This window comes from Scomber scombrus, chromosome 18 (genome assembly GCF_963691925.1).
Source record: "Scomber scombrus chromosome 18, fScoSco1.1, whole genome shotgun sequence".
Classification (NCBI taxonomy): Eukaryota; Metazoa; Chordata; class Actinopteri; order Scombriformes; family Scombridae; genus Scomber; species Scomber scombrus.
Window position 1 is genome coordinate 26,401,974 of NC_084987.1, and position 10,000 is coordinate 26,411,973.

Consider the following 10,000-nt stretch of genomic DNA (forward strand, 5'->3'; position numbering starts at 1 on the left):
CTGTTTATCTTGCTTAATGGTAAACTATCCACAGCCTCACACGTGTAAACAAACTGGATGTAGACATGAATGCAGTCGGCTGTAATGTCTGTTCCAGGGCAGCTAGTTTCTACGTTAAAGGTGCAGCGTGTAGAATTTGGTGGCATCTAGCGAAATGGACTTGGCAGAAATGGAATATAATATTCATATATATGTTTTAATCAGTGTATAATCACCTGAAAATACAGATCGTTCTGTTTTCATTACTTTAAAATGAGCCCTTCATATCTACAGAAGGAGCGGGTCCTCTTTAACGAGGCCACCATGTTGCACCGTCATGTTTGTACAGTAGCCCAGAACAGACTCTACAAAGGACCTTTTGTGTTTTTCGCAGGTTTCACAGCCACCAAAATTTCTCCTACAAGCATGGAAGAGGAGTTTTAGGGGAGGTTGTTTTCACTTGGTTGCAATCTGCAATCTGACCACTAGATGTCACTAAATTCTACACGCTGGTCCTTTAACTTTTGTTCAGACACAGAGACGAACATTTGAAATGATTCATGTAAAATTATTGTGACGAAGTGTGTGAGACCGCACCTACATCTAGTTCTGCTTAGATAGACCTGAGATCTTATTTAAAGGGAGAGTTGTTGGTTTGAAAGAGAGCAGAAAGACTTGAGTTGAGATTTCTTTAGTTAAACCAGTTAAGATAAGCTTAACCTCCTGAGATTGGTATGCATCTTAAAATTTCTCCTTGATATTTGGGATCAGTAGGACCTGATACGCACAAAAACTAAGCACTGTCTTTGAACAGGAAGTAGTTTTTGAAATAAATAATGTCTTCATATGGGGACATTGGGTTTATCTTACTGTATAATACAATTAATTCACCAATGTATAAAACTATTTATTTCCTTATATTTTTTATTTCCTTACATTTACACTTTTCCTTTGCACAAACAATAATAAATCCAAACGTCCTCAAACAAGTACTTCCTGATTAGCAGTTTTATAAAACATAAATAAACAAGTTTCAACCATAAAATTTGATACGGTTTTGTACCTGATCCCCTTTTATCTGGGGATCGGCTGTTGATTGACTTGGCCAAGATGCCAGCTGTCTGATTTTTACACTGATTTTTTCATACCGAATTGTGCTTTTTCTGCCACTAGGTGGCACAAAAAACAAATGAGGTCAGATTTAAGCAGAATGAAGGATAAGATCCAGCAAACCCAAAATGTAAAGTCCCTATATGAGGAAATCACTGTTTTAGTCATTGAAGTAATCTCAGCTTTCTATCACTTTATTTTATGCTCTGGCTAAGCTCCCTCACAGTCATGTTCATGGGAAATATTACCCTTTAAAATAATCATTTAAATTAAGTGCTGACAGGCAGATTTTTTGGACAGAAAAGGCAAGAATCAAACAAAAGATCTGCAAACTGTACTAGTAGCTCCCAGCTATTTTCTTATTGACCACCGTTTTGATCTATTAGAGATTTTTGTCAGGCTTTCTCAAATTTTTGGACACGACCATGCAAGCTATTACCCACTGCTGCCAGTTTTTTATACTAAGCTTCACCAACCAGCTTCTGGCTGTAGCTTCATATTTAATGGTTAGTTGTGAAAGAGGTATCTTCTCATTTAACTCTCGACAACAAAATGTCAAAATGTGTCAAAAAAATTACCAAAAATGTCAATCAAGTGTCCCATTTCACCTTTTATCCTGTCAAAGCTCTGCAGTCTAATCATAGTGAACACATCACTGTATATATTGTATGATCAGAGGTTGGATGTTTGAATTCAGATGCTGAGTTCAATGACCTTCAGGTTCCTTCATGAAACCTATTGGACAAACAGAAAATGCACAGTCAGGATTTCTCAGTGCTAAAAACAAACAGTATATAAAAATATACTGAGTCTACATTTACTAACACATACTGACACTGCACTGGAAAGTGAATGGAGTTTATTTTCTGCTGCAGTGAAAGCAGTCTCCCTCTTTTTTTAATCTTACCCTCTCTCTATCCCCCTCCTCCACCCTCTCTCTCATCTCTGTCTTTTCCCACCTTCCTTCCACTCCTCTTCCTCCCGGTCTCTCTCTCCTCGTCACCTCTGCATTGGGAACCTCTCTTTCCTCCATCCATGCCACATGTGATCAACTCTACAACCCTCATTCTCTCTCTCTCTCCTCATCACTCCCTCTATCTCCTCATCTCTGTTCTCTCCTCCCTGCAGCACCTTGCCTCTCCTTCTGTACTCTCTTTCTTCCTCTCCACCACCTCTTTCTTTCTCTCCCTCCTCTTTCTGCCCTCTAGACTTGGTCATTCAGTCAGCCACTTTGCTGGCAGTGCTGTTCTGTTGAATAACATTTTTTAAAAGTCTCTCTCTCTCTCTCTCTCTCTCTCTCTCTCTCTCTCTCTCTCTCTCTCTCTCTCTCTCTCTCTCTCTGTCTCTGTCTCTCTCTCTCTCTCTCTCTCTGTCTCTCTCTCTCTCTTTCTCTGTCTCTCCCTTTATACATCCAGACAAGCTGCAATAAAGTGGACTTCAGCACAAAAGAGAGGATAAGGAATGAAGAGATAACAAAAAGAAGAGAACCAGAGTAGTGTGTGTGTGTGTGTGTGTGTGTGTGTGTGTGTGTGTGTGTGTGCATGCGCGTACGCAAATGTGTCCAACCTGATTTTAAAACACTAAATAATTGATGTAAGCATGATTTATAATTATTCCAATTAAAAAAAATACATATAAATAAATCATAATAAATTCATAAATAATTCATACATTATAGATATAGATATGTATGTATTTAAACCTAGTTTTGTCAAGCTTTTGACCGCATCTCATGGTCTTCATCCATCAGTAGAATCATCATGTGATTGTCCAAATTTAATGTTTGGACCAAAAAAATCAAAAAGCCATGTAAAGATCATTTCTATTTAAAAAGCGTGCCATGCTCTGGCAATACAGCACTCATTTATAGTCATGCCAACAGAGAATATAGATATACAGAATAAGATAAAATAGAAGAGAGAAATTTTTTAATTTTTTTTTTTAATTTTGTTTGTTTGTTTGTTTGTAGTCCTGTTAGGGTTAGGGCTAGGAAATGTTTAAAATGTTCTTTTTAGAATAGATACTTTATTTTCATTGGATTGATAATACAATACCACAAAACTTACTTCAGCAGCATTCCATATAGCAGCATCCTTAATTGTCTTAAAATAATAAATCATGTCTTAAAATCACTAAGTATCCTAAAGTAAATAATTGCCTTAAAATAGTCACAATAAATAATCATTGTCATATTAAGGGGGTGGGATTGGAGAGTGGGAGCTATGCTTCTGTAAAAACACAGACTCTCATTATGGTTGGGGACAGAGTTATTTACCTTTAATTCTTCTGCAGTCTCCACTCAGGACGTACACAGTGAGGAATGGAGGACACTACTTGCTTAGCCAATGTGACATGAAAAGCCTCTGCTAATGTGAAGTGTGGCAATAAAAAATAATTATCAAAAAATGATCAAGGTCATCTCCATGTATCATATGATAAGTCTACATAGAGACATGATGATGTTGATAATTACGTTATTGTACGATAAGTCGATAATTATTGTGACAGATCTAGTTGTTTGTTTGTTTGTCTTTTTGCAATCAAATGAATGTCCTAATATCCTCACACACAACTCTTTCCTTTATTGGGACTGAGTGCAGCAGACAGGCTGTGCTGGCGCTGTCTGTGGTGCTGAAAGTTAAGCAGAGAGCTTTCCTGTGCTGAGGTCTGCTCTCCTTTCAGCACCATGGACAGAGCCAACAGCACAATTTACTACTAACACTATATTCGTCTCAGCCCCCAAAAATGACATATGCAACATCACATTCTACATATCATACACCTGAAAAAATCAGCTGATTCAATACAAGGTCCTCCACATCACCACTCACAACATGTACTATATGGGCCTCACAGACACCTCATACACACTGTCTCACTGCAACAGACAAACACTTCTGTGCATTCTGGCTCTGCACACCAGTTAGGCAGTTTTGGTTGGAGGTCTTGGCAATCTCAGCGCCGCAGCCCACCCCTTCCCTTCCCTCTCTCTGTTAGGCCATCTCTCCTCACCTCAATCCCACAACATCTCTAAACTTTCATCTCAACAGCATTAACTGTGGCCAAGAAAACCATATGACCCGATTGGAGAGACAGAGGTAAATTATTGAACAACCACTGGCTCCACAGACCACACAAATCTAAAAAAAAACCCACACACACTCACATCAGTCCTAAAGGACAACCCCCCCCCCCCTCCTCTTCCTTTTTGTCTTCTAAATACTTCAGTTATCCACTCGTGGTAAAGGATAACTAGAAAAAAGGGAAATCCAGTGACAATGTTGTCTTGTCAGCTTTAAAGAGGAGAAACTGAATGTACCTGTCCATAGCTGTATGTATTCAGAGTAAAATTTACTCTAACTCTATGTCAAATTTCAACATCAATGACGTCATTTTGGTCTAATGACGTCATTGAGATTCTAAATGATTCCAGAGAACACCTCAGCCAATGAGGAGGCAGTTACACAGACACTTTAAGTCCCACTATGCAGCATTTTTAAGCAGCACATTAACATTTGATTATTAAAACACATTATAATGTCATTGTTAGCAGATAAAAATCTTGATCAATGTATTTGCCAGCAAACTATACCCCTTAAAGCTGCTTACAGCTACATTAATACCATTTATTAACCGTTAAATACTGCTTATAAATGCTAAATAAGTGGACTTAAAGATTTTAAAGGAGCAGCACACATGGTCTTCCTATGTTAAGCAATTTTTAAAAAATAAGTAATATTCCAAATAGCATAGAGTGGTATGGTGAATGGGAAATAAAGATAGAAGCTTTCTTCTAGCAAGCTGAAATATAGATTAATATATACTGAAGCATATTATGTTGGTTGGTATGTATGAAGCTTTTACACACTTTTATTGGCTTTTTTGGTATACACTACCGGTCAAACGTTTTAGAACACCCTAATTTTTCCAGTTTTTTATTGAAAATCAAGCAGTTCAAGTCCAATGAATAGCTTGAAATAGTACAAAGGTAAGTGGTGAACTGCCAGAGGTTAAAAAAAAGGTAAGGTTACCCAAAACTAAAAAATAATGTACATTTCAGAATTATACAAAATGGCCTTTTTTCAGGGAACAAGAAATGGGTTAACAACTTAAAGCTGTTCTGCAGCAATGGAGGTTGATCAAACCTTGAAAGTTGGTTCTACCAATTCCTACAGATGTCCCAACCCTTCTTGATTACTTACAACCCCGTCTGTCTGCATAAAAGTAGTGTTGGAACACACTGTGGTACCATACCCTTGTGAGCATTATTTGAACAGTATTGTACTGCAGAAAGTAGTGTGTTGCTATAAAAATGGCAAGAAAAAGGCAATTAACAATGGAAGAGAGACAGACCATCATAACACATAAAAATGTAGGGGTTTCCTTTTCACCATCAAAAAGCACTCAGAAACTGGGGGAAAAGGAAGGAAAGGAATAGGTCTGGCAGACCGAAAGCCACAACAGAGTCAGAAGACAAGTTTCTGAGAGTCAACAGCTTGCCTGATAGGCAGCTTCAAGCGCAGCTTCATAGTGGTCGTATTAAGCAAGTCTCAGTTTGAACTGTGAAGAGAAGATTTCAAGTTGCAGGTTTGACAGGTCGAGTTGCAGCTAGAAAGCCATTGCTAAGACATCAGAATAATTAGAAGAGGCTTGCCTGGGCCATGAAACACCACCAATGGACTACTGAAGACTGGAAGAAGCTGTTATGGACTGATGAATCAAAATTTGAAATCTTCGGTTTATCACGCAGGAGTTTTGTACGCCGTAGAGTAGAAAGGATGGTTCCTCAGTGTGTGACATCAACTGTCAAACATGGAGGAGGAAGCGTGATGGTCTGGGGCTGTTTGCTGGATCCAGGGTCGGTGACTTGTACAGAGTGAGAGGCACCCTGAACCAAAACGGCTACCACAGCATTCTGCAGGTTCATGCAGTACCCTCTGGTATGCACGTAGCTGGTCAGGGGTTCATCCTACAGCAAGATAATGACCCAAAACATATGTCCAAGCTATGCCAGAACTACCTCAGGAAAAAAGAACAAGATGATAAGCTTGAAAACATGGAGTGGCCAGCACAGTCTCCAGACTGAAAAGAGTGAAAGCAAAGCAACCTACAAGGGCCACACATTTATGGGAACTTCTGCAACACAGTTGGGAAGAACTTTCTGCAGAATATTTGATTTCCATTGTAGAAAGAATGCCACGAGTGTGTTCAGCTGTTATATCTGCCAAAGGCGGCTACTTCGATGAGTCAAAAGTTTAGAATACATTTTGGTTTATAAATTGATTCCATGATTTCTTTTTTTAACCTCAATTGTTTATTTGTTCTATGCTTTCATTTCAGAGTACAATGAGACATTAAACTGCATCATTTTCAATAAAAAACTAGAAAAATTGGGGTGTTCTAAAACTTTTGTTCGGTAGTGTAGTTCATAAATGTAATCCACTTGTGGCCGTCAGTGATGATACAGGATGAACCTTTTAAACATCAGACATGAATATGAGCTGACTGAGCTTTGGAAAAGACGTGTGAACATGTCTGAAAACTACAGAGATCTTTACTGTCACATTTTGCAAGGACATCCCTTCTTTTGATGATGAAATCACTTTTTGTACATGTTAGTCTGACTGAAAAAATGCTACTTTACCATCAAACGTTACCATCTACTATTAAAATCCTACAAATCTTATTATGGTTTGCTTGCGAGGATACAGTTTAAATCAAATGTTAAATGGATTACTTACAGAAGCACAGCAAGCATTTAGAACTAAACTAACTTTACTAGTTACTTTTAAAAGTAACGTTTCCCAACACTGGTGAAGACTGATGCTATTCTGTCACACCTGGAGTACTGCTCAGGCTGTTTATGCCACTCATAGGAACTAGATTTTCTTTCAAAGTTTCCAAAAATAAAATCTGACTGTTACATAGATATTACTTTTAGTTATTACAGTTTCAAAACCTTGTTGGAAAAATGTTCTTAATCAATGTGTCTAGCAAGTTGCAAGTATGTTGATTCTTAATGTTCCACTAAAATGTTCAGTGACACAATATTTCTTGTTTTGAAGTAGAAAGAACAATCCAATGTCACATCATGTTATATTCTATGTAGTTAGCTCCTGTCCTCACCCTGCTTGTGACACCTGTCCTCTCCTGTTTTCTCCTCTCACAGCCTCTTCTTTTTTTTTTTTTTTTAAACTGGGAATGAGTGATGGCACGGTCATGGCAGTTTGTTCTCATAAGCAGCACACGCCTCTCACAAACACAGACGTATGCACAAACCTTCCCAGAGATGGACAATGCATTAGCACATGTAAACACACACTCAGTTAATTAAGTTAACATGCTGACTAAGGAGCTACGGAGCTCTTTGCGGTATGAGAGTGATAGAGGAGTGGGACGCACAGTACACACACACGCACACACACACACACACACACACACACACACACACACACACACACACACACACACACACACACACACACACACACACACACAGGTACAAATGTCTGCAGGATGAGACAAAGTCAACCAGGAGAGACCTGTGTCTGTTTTGACATTGCACCAACACATAGGGAGTGTGTGTGTGTGTGTGTGTGTGTGTGTGTGTGTGTATGTGTGTGTGGTATCAAAAGGTAAAGGAAGGGTATGGAGATGAATGGAGAAAAACAGGAAACATGATGAGTGGCAGGAGATAAATAAAGGTGATGGACTTTTATCAATCTGTATGCACACATTACACATTACACATCACTTTAACCCTTACATACTGTTCATATTCTGTCTGTATTCATATTTAGTATCTATACAAACATTCTCTACCAAAATCACAAATCATTCATAAAAACTTCATCAGTCACAGATAGGTGAATAAACCTTAACAAGGCTTTCAGAGAGCAGAATTTATTCTTTTCCTCCAGTCACATTATATCATGTAATTGTCCTTTGTTACATAGAACAGGGGAATAAGATGATTTAAATGAATTATATTAAATGTGAAGAATCCAACAATATTTCTGAATGTTTTAACCCTTTCATACTGTTCAGGGTCAAATCTGCAGTACTTCTTACTTTTAGCCTGATGGCTTCTTAAAACATTTGGGTGCAGCTGAGTTATTATTTTTTAGAGTTTTTGACCCATATGTATTAAATAATAATATTTGTATTTTTTTTAACCCAAAAAACTGTTGCATTGGTCACGTTTAATATAATTCATGTTTTATCTCCATAAAAGAGAAGTGTAAAAACGGAATAATAAACTCTCTCTTCTCTCCGAAAGCTTCATTGAGGATTAATCTGGTTTAGACTGATGACGTATTCATGAATGATTGGTTGTGCAAAAAATGTGGTAGAGATTAATTATGAGGGGATACGGTCAAGAGTCTGAATTTGAAAAGTATGTGAGGGTTAAAGAAATATGGGTCTCTACAAAAATGTGTTTAACCCTTTATTGGGTGAGTGACTATATTTGGTAACTTCCATAAACATCAAATATAGCCTCCCTATGCCTCTCTGTGAGGTTGTAGAACCATGTGGAGACACTACAATACTATACAATGTAGTCGGTAACAGTTGCATAGTGTACTATAGTGCATGCATGGCTGTATCATGGCAAGTGTCCAGGGGCCCTTGAGCAGAAAGGGGCCCTCAATGATGGGAGAAAAAACAAAAATATGACACAAAGCTCAACCCATTCTCTTGATGTTGATCATTATGGTCACTGTTAGAAACCTAGTATGTCCAAAACTAAATATGGAGTTACAAGGTTTCCACCTGACAACAGAGTTAACCAATCACAATAAAATACAAGTTGTTTTGGGGGTAATGAGCTTCAGTGCTCAGGGGCCTCTGAGGATACTAATGCAGGCTTTCAAATGACACAAATTACCATCAGTTGAGGAAAAATAAACTAAAATGAGTTTAAAAAGAAAGATACTGAGTTTGCCTGGTTGTCATCTTCAAGAGTCCCTCAGCTGCAAAGTTCTGGTCCCCCTTAGTGACAAGATGAGATTCAGGAAATATTCACAGGGTCCCTGATGCAGAATCTCAAGCAGTGATCAGGCTCATATGGAGAGTGCAAGGCTTTAAAAACCAGAAGTAAAATGTGTGTCTTGACGTTATTTATGGTCACTATCAGAAAGTTAGTATTTCCAAAACAAATAATTGAGTTCCAAGGTTTCCACCCAACAGCAGTGTTATCCAATCAGAATAAAATCAAATGAGTTTGGGGCTCCTGGTGTGATACTAATGCAGCCTTGAGTGCATGCTGAATGGTAGAACTGCAACAATTACTTAATTCATTTAGATTAGATGATCGACAGAAAATGAACTAATTTGGTAATAAATTAATTTTTAGTCATTCTTTAAATTAAAAAAATTCTAAAATTCTCTTTTTCAGCTTCTTCAGTCTTCTATGACAGTAAACTGAATATCGGTGGATTGTAAGTCAGGACAAACGTAGTCATGGTGACGTCCTTAACACCTTTAAGTGTCTACATTTTTCATCATTCACAGACATTTTATAACATATAATGAAAGTAACTGTTATTTGGAGCCCTGTTTAATTGTGTATGCATTGCTGTATAATGTTTAAAGTGTTTCACTTATAACACAGTGAATAATAATACTACTGGTAAACCACCTGGTTTGCAAATAAAGCACAATTCAGTTTGAGAGGGAAAAGGAGAGGTGGATAGAGAGGGGGGAGAGAAAGAGACAGTGATAAATTTGATGGCGTGCTGAGCAAAATAAAAAACAAAACCGTGTGTGTGTGTGTGTGTGTGTGTGTGTGTGTGTGTGTGTGTGTGTTCTGGGTAGACGATAGGAACAGTGCAGCAAGCAAAAAGCATGAGAAGACTGTCGGTACAGCATTCACAACAAAGAGGAGAGAGAGAGAGAGAGAGAGAGAGAG